The 13,421-nt window shown below is 48.4% G+C and overlaps 1 protein-coding gene across 5 annotated transcripts in view; it reads left to right on the forward strand.

Moving 5' to 3' along the window:
• The first annotated feature begins 249 nt into the window (after positions 1-249).
• DGLUCY (D-glutamate cyclase) overlaps positions 250-13,421 on the forward strand; it is a 53,332-nt gene continuing 40,160 nt past the window's right edge. For 2 of the 5 annotated variants that reach the window (XM_081137410.1, XM_081137407.1), the window contains exon 1: positions 250-493. The gene's annotated coding sequence lies outside the window, so the exon portion shown is untranslated. Of the gene's footprint in view, positions 718-13,421 lie in introns of all 5 variants that reach the window. The other 3 variants (XM_081137408.1, XM_081137411.1, XM_081137409.1) reach the window with 3 other exon arrangements.

Genomic DNA, 13,421 nt, shown 5'->3' on the forward strand with positions numbered 1-13,421 from the left:
CGTCACAACCGACCGAGATGAGTGGCAAGGAAACTGAGACCTAGAGAGAACTTGGTGCCCAGGCTGCAACCATGGCATCAGAATTTCTCAAAGTCCCGGGGGTGGTGTCAGCCAAGCCCCGGGACTACGCGTCTCTGTATCCAGGGAGCGCGGGCCAACTCCTGCGGGGAGGACGACCGCGAGCTGCAGGGTCCGCCCGGCCGCTAGAGGCGCTGCGGCTCTAAGAACCGGGGCTGGCTGCCCGCCGGGGAGGCCACGGCCGCCGTTCAGGCCACGTGAACACAGGCTGCGGTGAGGCTGCGACAGTCCGCGCTGGGCGTGTCCTAGGGTGGCCTGGGCTGGCAGGCACGAACCCCGGAGAGCACCCTCGGGGGCGCAGGCGAGCGGAAGAAAGCGGACCTTTGTGCCTTTTTGCGGAAAGTACATTCTGCAAAGCCGTGGAAACAAAGAGAGGAACTGTGTGTAGCCCTAGGCCAGACGCCCCAACCGAACAGTAAGTCAGGAGGGCACCGAGCACAGCGCAGACCTGCCCCCCAGCGCCCACCCGCGACGTCCCCACGCCCCTGCCCCCGCGGAGCCGAGGTCTGCAGAGAGCCCGCCCCCCCGGGGGCTGGCCGCGCGCAGCCAATGAGCAGGGCAGAAGGCGCCCCCACGCGCACCGGAGGGACGGGACTCTCTGTTTCTCTCTCTGAAAAGTCGGGGCTCAGCTCTTGACAGGTAGCACTTGATGACTGACAACACCTCGGGGGTGGGTAGCGTGGGCCTCCCTCCTGCGTGGGCTTTGGGGTCCGTGTCATTGCCCTGAGAACCCCGAGGTCAAGTGAAGGCAAAGAAAGGGAAACTGAAACCTGTCAGAGGTACCTGTCAGCCTTTGGGACAGGAGCTTGAGATGAGGTGATGAGGCTAATGACCAACTTGGGGGTTGGCAGTGGGGGTGAAGGGACTCCAAGCTGCCACAGACACAAGGACAACTGGCCCTTCAAAGTGCCCTGGGCACCCAAAACACGCAAGCAGAGACCTTTGAGAAGAGGTGGAGGTAAGGCAGCGACAGGTCATCACCTCCTCCTGGAGGCGGAGCTCTGTAAATTTTCTTCAAGGCTTTGTCCAGACCATTGTCTGCTTGTGTCAGCCTCCACTGGGGAGCCAGGACCAACATGGCACAAGTGACCGCAGTAGTGTGCTTCTGACTTGTCCACCACCAAACACTAAAGGCAAAAGCACAGGACTTTTGGGTGTCTCCTTTCTAGCTTTATCTGTGCCTCCCTGCCCCCCCTTCATTACAGACAATTGAGAACTAACTGCAACCCCCCTTACTTCATGAGAAAATTATCATGTGGTGGGGGCAGGTAGCAGGTTGAGATAATGTTGGCAGAAAGAAGAACATTGGCATTGATTGGCACGCAGAGGAGGGAAGCTCTTTTGTGTCTTCAAGATAGCTGGGTGCAAGCTAAAAGGAAGGGGAAGAGAGGTCTGAGAGTAGAAAGCAAAGAGAAAGCTTGCTTCCCTGGAGGGGTAGAGTTAAGGCTAGGAAGAAGGAAGAGGAAGGTGGCATGGGGTGAGGCAGGGCAGGGCAGGGTGGGGTGTGCTGAAAGTTCAACTGTGGCTTGTACATAATCATGATGAAGGACCTTCAAGAGTCAAATGTGACTTCTGGCTGCAGGGCCAGATCCAGGAGATCAACTGGTGGCCCTTGACGTGTTTTATTTGTAAATTTGAGCATCCTTGGGAAATGGGGATCATTTTACATGTGACTCTGAAAGGTCGGCAACACCAGGCTCACATGGCAGCAGGGCAGCTGAAGCTGGAGCTCCTGTTCCCCAGAGGCCCCACTCACACTGTAGGCATTTTGCATTCCCCATCCTACTCCCCAACCTCTGCACCTGCCTGGTTCCCAGAGGCCTTGAAGACTGCTGCTACTCCTGCTCTTGATGATAATGATTCTCTTCTATTGAGAGCCTGTGTGTGTGTGTGTATGTACATGCACACCACAAACACAGGTATGCTCTCTTTCAATTAATCTCAATTAATTTTTCAGTTGAGGATGACAGACGCACAAAACCAAACGTACCCATCTCCTTAACAGATTTCGGCAGCCTTTCCAGGCGACCTGCCAAATTGCTAGAAGGTATTTGCATTTTTTAAAAATTGAATGCATTTTGTTATTTTGGTTTAAGGATTTCCCAGCCTTCCTTAAGGCAATATTTAATTTATGCCACACATAGCTTTCAAAGCATTTCTTAAATATACATGAGTTCATTTTATCATTCCAGCAGTTCCATGAGGTCAGTCATGTCAGTCCCCTTCCTATGCTCTTTTGGGGAAAACCAATTAGTAGAGAAGCTAAATGACTTGCCTTGGTCCTGCAGTAATTTTGAAGACAAGTTAATATTCAGGCACAGCTCTCTGGAAAACTAAGTTGTGTCCTTTTGACTGCATGGAGTTGTAAAAAGTTATGCTTTGATAAACATAGTGACTAAGGGTAGGATCTCCTCCAGAATACTTGTCTGCCTGCTGGTTAGGCCACTCAATAGCTGTGAGTCTTTAGGAAAAGTATTGAATCTTCCCAAGTTTCCTTTTCTGTAAAATGGAGATAACAGCCCTCATCTAGTGAGTGTTGTGTGAATTAAATGAGATAATACATGTAAAGTGTCTAGAACAATCTCTGGCACACTGTTCACTATCTGTACAAAATATCACAATCTGTAAAAAAATGATTATTCTCTGTACCTTTGGGAAACACTCTATATTAGGTAAGGTATGGGCTAAGTTTTAACAAAAAGACCCTAAAATACGTTTCCTCAGAAAAGGATAGAAGTGTATTTCTCTTTCACCTAATAGCTAAGACATAGATGGTCAGGACAGGTAAACAACTCTGCTCCACAGGGTCATTCAGGAACCCAGATTCCTTCCAATGTGTTGCTCCCCATCCCCTAAGGTGTCCTCTTCTGCATAGTCAAAGCTGGCTCAACCTCACGTCCACCTCCTGTTCTGTCTGGAGGAAGAGGAGGAGCAGAGGTGGAGGGAAAACAGCCCTGCCTAAATGATATGATCTAGAAATTGTTCATGTCCTTTCACTCATAGCTCATTGGCCAGAACTTGGGCACATTTAGCTGCAGGCGAGTCTGGGAAATGTAGTGTCTTGCTGGGCCAACTAAACATTCCAAACTAAAACTGAGGAGTTTTCTTGCTAAAAGGAAGAAAGGGAAAGTGGAAATTGGGAACAGTTTATGGTCTTTGTGCCATGTTACCACACATGTGTGCTTTGGACCTGAATTTGACATTAATGCCTTCTCAGCCTGCCAGTTTCTCAGCCCACCTGTACTCTATTGCCTGTCTACTGGATGCCTGATTTACTCTTGGATTTCTTCTTTTGCAAAACCCAGGACAGCTCTTGGCTCCATGTTTCAGATGAATACCTCTGGTGACAGTGTGATTATCTTCTGCAGACTGGTTAGACTATTTATTGGGTTGGGAAACCTGTTCCTTTTCTGCTCAAACCTCCCAGCAAGTGTGGCATTGGGCTCTGTTTTTGTGTTTTTTTTCCCCTTTTTTATGGCATTGGGCTCTGTTTTTGTGGGGGTTTTCCCTTTTTTGACAACTTCCTCAACATGTAACATAAACTCCATACTCCCTTGCCTCCAGAGAGTCTTGGGTCTGGGTGGCTGATTAAGGAAGGGTACCTATGTTCCTTCCATTCCCCTGAAGTCCATCCTTGCATGTGCTGAAGAGGGAACCATCTTTCCACCTCATCAGGAATTATCTATGAAGCCATTAGTTTGGTGAATGGATGGGCAGCTACATGGTCCTGAATCTCTGTGGTCTGAGAGCTCAACCTTCATGATGTATGCATTCCTGAAATCACTAAGTTAAATAACAGCCTGGCTCAATGAAAGGAAATATAGATCAATGTTCCATTTCATTATTGCAATAATTGAGATTGAACAGGTCAAGGAAGGGGATACCGATTGTCCCCAGAGAGCTTATTCTTGAGCTTTGATGAATACAGGAAGGGAACCCATACTACCAACCTCACCAGATGAAGAAGAACATTTGTACCTGTTGAGGGCCTGCTATGTGCCAGGCACCTACTAGAAGCAGAAGTCAGAGCACTAAATAACAAGACAGGCACCCAATGGTGTTTTCAACCTAGCAGGAGTACTTTACATTAATCATTTCATTGAATTCTTGCAAGTTCTGCAAAGCATACATTTTTCACATTTTAGAGACAAAATGTTATTTTGGGAAGCGGTAAGGATGATTTTGAGCCCACATCTGTCTGATTCTAAAAATCCTGCTCTTTCCATTATTACCTCATCTGCCTCCAGTTGCTTTCTTTGTTCAAGAGGGAATCTAGTCTATACATAGAAGTGACCTCGACCCCTCTGCTGAACATCTGAACAGTGACTACTGTTAACTCCGGGGCACTTATCCTGCATTTCTAACCACTCTTATCCACTCATCCTTCTGTGTGGACCTACCCAGCTGAACCCTACTTCTGGAGCCTTTCTGCCCTGCTCCTTCCCAGGGTGCTGGCTGCTGCTGGAGGAATTGGTCCACTGTGTCTATCTGGACCATTACAGTTCTGGGTCCCCACAGCTGCCTAGAAACCCTTGCAGATGTCCCTAGATACTTCCCTGTCCCCTTGCCATCAGCATCTCCTCCAGACTGTCCCTCTTTTTTCAACCCTTGTTTTAACCTCTGTTTCATTGTCTCTCATTGTCACTGATAGAGAATCCATTGATAAAATTGAACAAAATTGAGGCCCCAGGAAACTCTTAAGATCCTCCCTGGCAACCACCCAGTGTACCTCCTGCTCTTCTCCATCCCTCCCATGCCGGGGAAGAGGGGTGCTCCTCCCACAGCTGACCTCCCCCTTGTGCTCCAGATGCCCTCCCATCTCCCCCAGAACCTTCCTCCATTCCTCGTTTTTCTCTCACTCACACTTTCAGCCCCTCCTCTACCAACATTTCTCATCAGTACCTAAACATGTACAATCTCTCCAGGCTGCAAAAATGCCCTGTTCTTGTTCCGCTGTTTCTGTCTAACTTGTCTCTTCAGTTTCCCTTCCTCTCTCTTCACAGCCAAACTTCTTGGAAGAACTATGCCCACAGGCTGTTTACACTGCCTTCCTGCCCCTTCAGCCCTCCATCCCCCACTGCAGTCTGGTGTCTGTGCCGGTGATCGAATGCCCAGACAGAAGCCATGGAAGAGAGCCATACTCCAGGTGCAGCTGGTGCTTTCCCTGACCTGATGCCATCTTTCTTGAGTGTCAGTACCATTGTCACCCCCACACCTTGAGCTTCTCCCCCCTGTGGCTCTCTGCTCTAGGTTTCCACTCTACTTTGCTGGACATTTTTCCCCCATATCCTTCACAGAGACTTCCTTTTCCACTCACTCCCTCTTAACACCCTTCTAAAATGTAAAAACCATTCTCAGCTCAAAGGCTGTACAAAAAACTTGCCACCCCCTTGCTTAATCTCTTCTTCCAATATCAACATCTCTATGGAGTTTGGTTATTTCCTACAATATAGTGATGCTTGTGTGATTTCCTAAAGTACATAAGCTATGAGTCAGACTGAAGGTCAGATAGACAGCCGCCACCCACTGGTGATCTGTGCTGCCACTCCTGTGCCCACCAGATTTAGTGCAAGTGCCCCCGACGCCTGGGCATTGTGATTAAAGAGCCGCAGGCTGAGCCTTTGCTCTCTCTTGCTGCCCCCTCCTGGCTGAGCAACAGACGCTGAGTCCTGGTGGAGTCCATGGGGTTCCTGACTCCTTCAGCTCTCGTGGCTGGTCTTGTCGATTTGTCAAAACCTGTGTAGAGGAAAGTACTGTAGCAGGGATCTTAACACCAGTTGTGACGGCCAAGTTTATTATTTCTTGTAGGGTCCTAGGACTGTTTGAGTACAGGTATTATACAAAAAGGAGAGCTATTGTGTACTGAACACTTACCATGGGCCAAGCATTGCTATATATGGATTATTTCACTTCATCCTTGTAACAACCACATGAGCTCCACATTCCTTGACTGTTCAGCATTCCCTTTGTACTAGTGATGAAACTGAGACCCACAGAGGTTGAGTACCTTGCCCAAGGTCCACAGGGAGTAGGTAGTGGAGCTGGAACTTGGAGTTCGTCCATATTTATCCGACTCTGAAACCCATGTTCTTAACTGCAACCCGAGCTTCTCAATCTTGTGTTGGGTCTAGTTCAGTGGGAACTGTGTGGAACCAGAAATCTGCATTTTTAACAAGGATTCTGATGCAGGTGCTCTGGCGATCTGCACTTTGAGAACACGGCCTCCCATAAATAGAAGCTGAACTGTTCCCGGCAGAAGGATATAACTATGCTACACCAGCGGCCTCATTCTGGGTGGGGAAAAAATGCTGGACTCACCTGCTTTCTTTGAGGAAAGAGGAGATTAGGATTGGCGATAAAATGTGAAGGCATCTTACCTCTCCTTGTCCCTCAGGCTTCCCTGCCCCAGCCCCACCTAAGCTCCAGAAAAGTGCAGCTCAGTCCGATTTACCTGAGGAGGTGTAACTCTCCCCTGTCCCAACAAAGAGCCCTGAGCAGGTGTGCACTGGGCATGTGATAGCACTAACTCTCAGGGAGGCCTGGATGTTTGGAGGAACAACCACATCTTAACTGAAACTGCGTCCTGAGCCACCCGGCAGATCCCCTTTCCTTTCTTAGTAAGTCAGACCTGGTGCTAGGCTGTCAGATCTGGAACTGTTTACAGCTCGATAGGCAGAGACAAAAGCAGAAAGTCTTAGCTATAATCTAAACAATGAATTTGTAATGAAACAAAGCAGCCTGGGCTACAACCACTCCTTGGCTCACTCTGCTTTCCAGCAGCTAATCTATGTTTGGCAAAGAATCGGGTAGAAACTTTCCCCCACCTGGTGGCCAATGATTTCTTGAGCTTTTGTATCTCTCTTTGGCTCCTGGGTAGGGTTGGCCATAATCCATGGACCAGGGGCCCATGGACACATGGCCGAGGGGGCCAACTACTAGGTGGTGCCCAGCAAAGAAGAAATATAGTGGGAGAAAAACAGAATTGTGCCCTGCATTGTGCTGGGTGTTTGATATGATTTTACCTCCCAGAGAGCTGTTGGGGTTCTGTCTTCATTTGATAAATGAGAAAACAGAGGCATACACAAATAACTTGTGCAAGACCACCCGGATAATAAGGCCACCCACAGCCTGGAGTCAAGCCCAGAGACATTGCCCTTTCCACGTAGACATGTGCCACTTGCCACTGGAAGGGGCCACTGCCTCCGTGTTTGCTCCTCAGAACAGATCTTCCACTTCTAGTCCAAACAGCTCCACTCACGGGCCTTGGCGAAAGGCCACTTGCCCTTGGGTCCAAGAATAACTTAAATACAATGAACCATTTTTAAAAGTGAGATTATATATGTCAAGCACTTACTTAGCCCAGTGCCTGGTACTTTTTAAAGTACTCAGCAGACCTCCGGGCATTGTTGGGCCCCGGGGCTGGGGTGTTCCTGGCTGCAGGAGATTCCGCTGACCATTTGGTAATAAATACTTCTTAAGTAACTACAATGGATGGTCAAAATAGGAAGAAAAAATAGCCTTGGACTGAAGAAATTTATAATCCAACTGGGGAATTGAAAGAATTTAATATTTAGAGACTTATTCATAGCCTGCATATCACCAGGCTCCTTATTTCCAGTCCTGATCTTACCAACTAAGAAATGTGCAGCTTTGGAGAAAATGACTTCGCATCTTTTTGGGCCTCAGCGTCCTCACTGGAAAAATAGAGACACTGCCAGTCCAAAGGGTTATCTTGTTAGGAGTGCACACGTGGTCAGCCCTTAGTAATACCTAGTGGCAGAGGGTAAAGGGAAAAGTGGAATTAGGTGGACTCGCTTCAAGACCGAACTTTGGCATTAAGCTCTGTGGTGAGGGCCCTGAGACTACAGAGAGGGAGGAGTGTTCCAGGTGCTTTTCTTTTACCCTAATGTTACAGGAACTCCAAGTGGGGTTCATTGACTCATGGAACTAAGACACGTGTAGGGTGCCCGAGGTGCCTTCCACCTCGGTGTTCACCACGCTGTCACAGCTGCGGTGCTGTTGGTTGGTGCCCTTCAGGTGTCAGTGTGCTTGTGATGGTCGAATGGCTGGAGCAGTCCAGGCCTCACATCTGTAGCCCTGCAGACCTCGGTCCCCCATTCTCAGGGAGAGGCCTGGGACTCATTCTGGTTGAACTAACCTGGCTCCATGGCCCAGTCCCCCCACGTGGAGCATGGAATTACCGAACTGGCTAAGCTTAGGTCCCAGGTTCCTCAACCAGAACCTTGGGGCAGAGTCCAGTTCCTGGGAAGCACACGGGTCCCCAAATGGAAACTGGGCGCTCTTGGGGAGTGTGATTTGGCAGGGAGGCGGCACCATGCTTGCAACGGGGAAATTGCTTCTATACAATGAAAAGGAACGAGCAAGCTGTCTGGGAGTGAGCCCATGGTCTCGTTTGGCCCAGCAGAGCATTCCTGAGAGGGCATTGTGAGAAATGGCTCTGAGAGGGCAGTGGGGGCGCTGGCGGGGGCCGTGCCAGCCTGGGGCCTGGAGTGAGCCTGGGGTTTCACTGGAGCATTTACCAGCACCCCAGCAGATTCAGGAAACGGGCCTGTTTCCTTCTATTATGAAGGCTAATCCTTTGGTCATTAAATATTTACTCTGCCTTAAAGCGTTCAGGGTGGTGAAGAGAGAAGGGGGTCCGTAGTTACTGAGTGCCCACCATGTGCTGACTCTGGGCCAGAGGCTCCCCCTGCACTCTCTCCTTTAATGCTCCCAAGCTCCCTCTGAGACGGGTGGTATCACCATGGTCCGCAAATGGAGGAGAGGGGAGTTAGGTGACTTGTCCAGGGTCACTCAGCTCCTAGGTGGGAGAAGGGAAACTGGAGCCTTCAGGCCTGCTTGACTCCAGAATCCACAGGCAGGCAGCCATGTTGCAATTTTCTCTAGTCTGTGAGAATTTCATCGTCCAGTATGTCACAGTGAGTCCTCTGGTTGATGATCCTATGCTTGGTGACATCTGCTTCAGAGCAGGAGCTTGTCCTCGGTTACGTTTGTTGTGGCCAAGGTCTTGATGAATGTAGAAATCTGGAGGCAGGGGGCTGCTCGTGCACCTGCCCCACTGGGACAGAGGGCAGGACAGAGGGTCCGGGGGAAACAGGGCTGGTGGGCATCCCTGTTCTGGCGTCAACGCTGGACACCTTCTCCTCACACCCTCCTCTCAGCAGCTTGAGTGCTCTGCCCTGCTCCTTACATACACGGTCTCCTCAAACCACCACAAAGCTCCTTCAAGACAAGCACGATTAGTCTCCCCATGTTATAGATGGGAGACCAAGGAGCAACCATGAAGCTGAGGTCACAGCATGTGGCTTGGCCCCATTTTACAGATGAGAACATCTAACCTCGGAGAGGGTGACCACGGATCTCACCCAGCTGGCCAGTGGCTGAGTCCGGATTCAAACTCAAGTCCTGTCTGACCGCAGAACCTGGAAGGGTGGTCTCTATCACTTAAGGAAAACCCTCAGGGGGCTCTTTGGCCTGTGGATCCAGCCCTGGAGAGATTGTCCCCTATGCTCCCAGGAGAACTCGTGATCCCATTGCTAGAATAAACACAGGTCCTTTCTTGGGTCATCTGTGCACACTGGTGTTCCTCTCCCCTCCTCCCCATTTTCCCCCCTTCCCCAAACACCATCTAAGAGGCCCTGAACAAGCCTTGGGAGGAGCCACTTCCTGTGTGGGCTGCCTCCTGGAGCATTGGGCCACGTCGCCCCCTATGATGCTGATGCTGATAGTAAGCCTTTCATTTTTTAAGGGCACTTACAGCAAATAAAACAGAAACTGGGAGCGGATAAGGTCCTCGGGAGCCGTCAGAGGTAGAACAGCAGGTGCGGAGAGGTGAAGGCCAGGAAGTGGATGGCCCCCTTTTCTCTATGTTCTGTTTTTAGCCTGTGCTTTTCAGAGTAAGTAGGTGCCATGGTGATAGGTGCCATAGAAATAGACCCAGTACAGCACCCGGAGCGGGGCTGTCGAGTTGTTTCCATGGAAATGCACAGGCACTGGGGAGAGCGGGGTTCTGCTGTGTCCTGGCTGCTGTGTAGGGCAGGACCCCCAAAGGGCCCAACGTCTAGACCAGGGGAGAGGGCCACTGTAGGATGGCCCCTTGTGGCTTCTGACTTTCTCACTGTGATTGTCTGAGGCCTCTGATGACACACCTTCCCCACAAGGACACCCTGGGGACCTTTTCTTTGAGTCCCCCCAGGCCTCCCTGGGAAGTCGCTTAGGAAGCTTGGCCTCTGCCCAGTACAGCAATCACCCACCGTAGGGAGCATGCTGTCCCCATCCTGCCTGGATGTGGAACTGTCACTGGGTTTATGCAATGGGTAATAAAGAGCCATGGAGCAGAGGCCGAGTCCGGAACATTTTCTGGTCAGGAACACTCGTAAAGTGAAATCTCAGAGGATCTCAGCTAGGAAGCAGAGCAGGGGAGAGCATAATCACGTGCAAGATTGCGGATTTTGGTCTGTGAAGCCTCGGGCAGTGCAGATTCTGGCCCAGCCTCAGCTATTTCAATGAAGTTTTAATGAACTGAAAGGCCCTTTGAAACAACTGCTCCAGCCATCCCATAGTATTTACATAACCACCCCTGCTTAACTGTTCATAGATGCATATAAATGAACCTGGTTGAGCTTAGTTCATTTTTATTTGGATTTAGACCAATTATTTGTCTTCTGAAATGTAACCCGCATATACATACATGCTTTAAACCTGTCTTATAATAGGCCTAGCATGGGAGAATTAAGTTTAAAGAGCATATATTAGTGTATCTGTCCCCTAATATCTACTCTGTCCATAATGGGGCTCTATTAAGCATATTTGTTTCTGAGCATTTATGCAGTCAGGTGGGATACTTCCTTCAGGGCAGGGCAAGCATACTTTTGGACTAATGTATGGTTCTGAGACCAAAAAGTCTAAGAACTGACTACTGAGAGTTAATTTTATTTTCAGTTAAAGAAACACACACACATACCCCTAACAAAGGCATTTTTTAAAACTTAATAGTTACTACCATCATCAACTCATAAATTATTGCCTAAGTAGTTACAGATTATGAAAATCATTAAACTGGAAGGCACTGAAGAAATGTCTTTCCTGGAATGTCTGACATTTGACACTAAGAGGCCAAAGCCCAAAGTGTCGAAGCAGTTTGCTGTCTAGTTCATGTATCTTCTGTGTGTGCAGAAGGTGTGTCAGGTCAACGCCCCTAGGTGAGCCCTTTTCCAGCAGTAGAAGTCCATGGAGCGTCCAGTTCCTTCAACCAGGGAGCGATACTCACAGTGATCTCAAAGTAGGCTTGTGGGTCATGCCCTTGGTTGGGCTGTGCAGTGGAAGGGTAGCTAGACATTTAAGCAACTGCCTGGTTTATCCTCAGGACTCACCCATGGAACTGTGTGGCTTGGCGTTTACTGTTTGTAGCATCATTCCCTTCCCCTACATCTGGGTCCACGTGTACTGTTTCATGGTTACAGGGATTTGGTCTGGCAGGGCATCCATTGCAGAGCCTCTGCATTAAATAAGCAAATGTGCAGGCCGAGCCAATGATAAAACAGAAGAGCTGGCCTTTCCAGCCTGTAACAGTGTCCGACCTTGGATTTTTGCCACTTGGCTGCATTGCTGTATTTGACTAAGCAACCAAAAGCAGATTCGCCGTGAAAAACGAAGCCCTCCAGTAGTCTTTCTGAGAATCGACATTCGCAGCTGTGTTTGGCAGAAAGAGTTTTTCCCAAAATTCACAGAGTGATAAAATGAATGTTTGGCCACGGGAAGCACACACACAAAAACCCTACTGTACCAAGATGAGCTCTTCTCCGTGGAGCTGGAACAAGAGCCAGAGTTCGAGAACATTTGATGTTTAGTTGAAGACACACACCAACCCTAGTCACTTTCCACACCAACATTTTGAAACTAAGCGTTTAATGTGAATGTACCATAACATTCTCAGTTTGATATTTTCATGTAACTTTTATTTTTTTATTGTGGTAAAATATATATAACATAAAATTCACTCTTACACAGTTTGCAGCTCACAGTGCAGCAGCAGTGAGTTCACGCACATTGTTGTGTGACCACCTTACCATCCGTCTTCAGAAACTTTCCATCATCCCAAACTTAAACTCTGTCACCATTAAACATCAACTCGCCACACTCCTGTGTCCCTAGCCTTGGGCAACCACTATTCCACTTTCTGTCTCTATAAATTTGACTATTCCGGGTATTTCATATAGGTGGAGTCATGCAGTGTTTGTCCTTTTATGACCGGCTTATTTCACTTAGCATGATGTCTTCAAGGTTCATCATGTTGGAGCAGGTGCCAGGGTTTCCTTCCTTTCAAAGGCTAAATAATATTCTTCTATATGCATACACCACATTTTCTTTTTCTACTATTTACTTTTTCTATAATTTATTCCTTATAATTTAAAAATTTTGAAACAATCACAAAGTGACAGAAAAGTTACCACTTTTTTTTCTTGAACTCTCAGAAGAGTTCTGTTGGTGCCCCATCATTTTCTGACACTTTCCTGCGTTTTTCCTGCCTTACCTCAGCACAACAATCCAGTCTAGGAAGCTAGCTCAGATTCATTACTACCATTGGATCCTCAGGCTCCATTCAGGTTTCACCAGTTATCACAGTAGTTTATTGTTGTTTTTAAATATGTTTTTATTGAGTTCAGAGAAGAAGGGAGGAGAGATAGAAACATCAATGATGAGAGTCACTGATCTGCTGCCTCCTTCATGCCCCCCACTGGGGATCAAGCCTGAAACCCGGGCATGTGCCCCAACCAGGTATTGAACCACGATCTTCTGGTTCTCAGGTCGAGGCTCAACCACTGAGCCACACTGGCTGGGCCACAATAGTGTTTTTTATCCCAAAAGGACCCAGTTCAGAAACACTCTTGCATTTCGTTGTGTCTGTTTCATCTCCTTCAGTCTGGAAGAACAGTTTCTCCTTCTTTCTTTGACACTTTTGAAGATGACAGATGCTGTAGGACAGGGATGGGGACTGTCCGGCCTGCGGGCTGTATACGGCCCACGAAATCACTTGCTCTAGTCCTGCCAAGGCAACCATAGGCGGGACTTGAAATTTAATAGATCTAGGAGCTTTTATCATAGCTAATTTTTAAGTTGATAATTTTGTATGGCCTGCAAATGATGTTATAAATATCCAAATAGCCCTTGGCAGAAAAAAGGTTCCCCACCCCTGTTTTAGAGTAAGGCTCAAAGTAACACTGGTCCTTGGGGTCTGAAATAGCAAAAGAGGTTCAGGTTTGACTCTAGTCAAAACAGTATTTTACAGAGGACTTTTGCGTCTAGGGACTATTTTTATGAGT

This window comes from Miniopterus schreibersii (assembly GCF_964146895.1).
Source record: "Miniopterus schreibersii genome assembly, chromosome: 1".
NCBI lineage: Eukaryota > Metazoa > Chordata > Mammalia > Chiroptera > Miniopteridae > Miniopterus > Miniopterus schreibersii.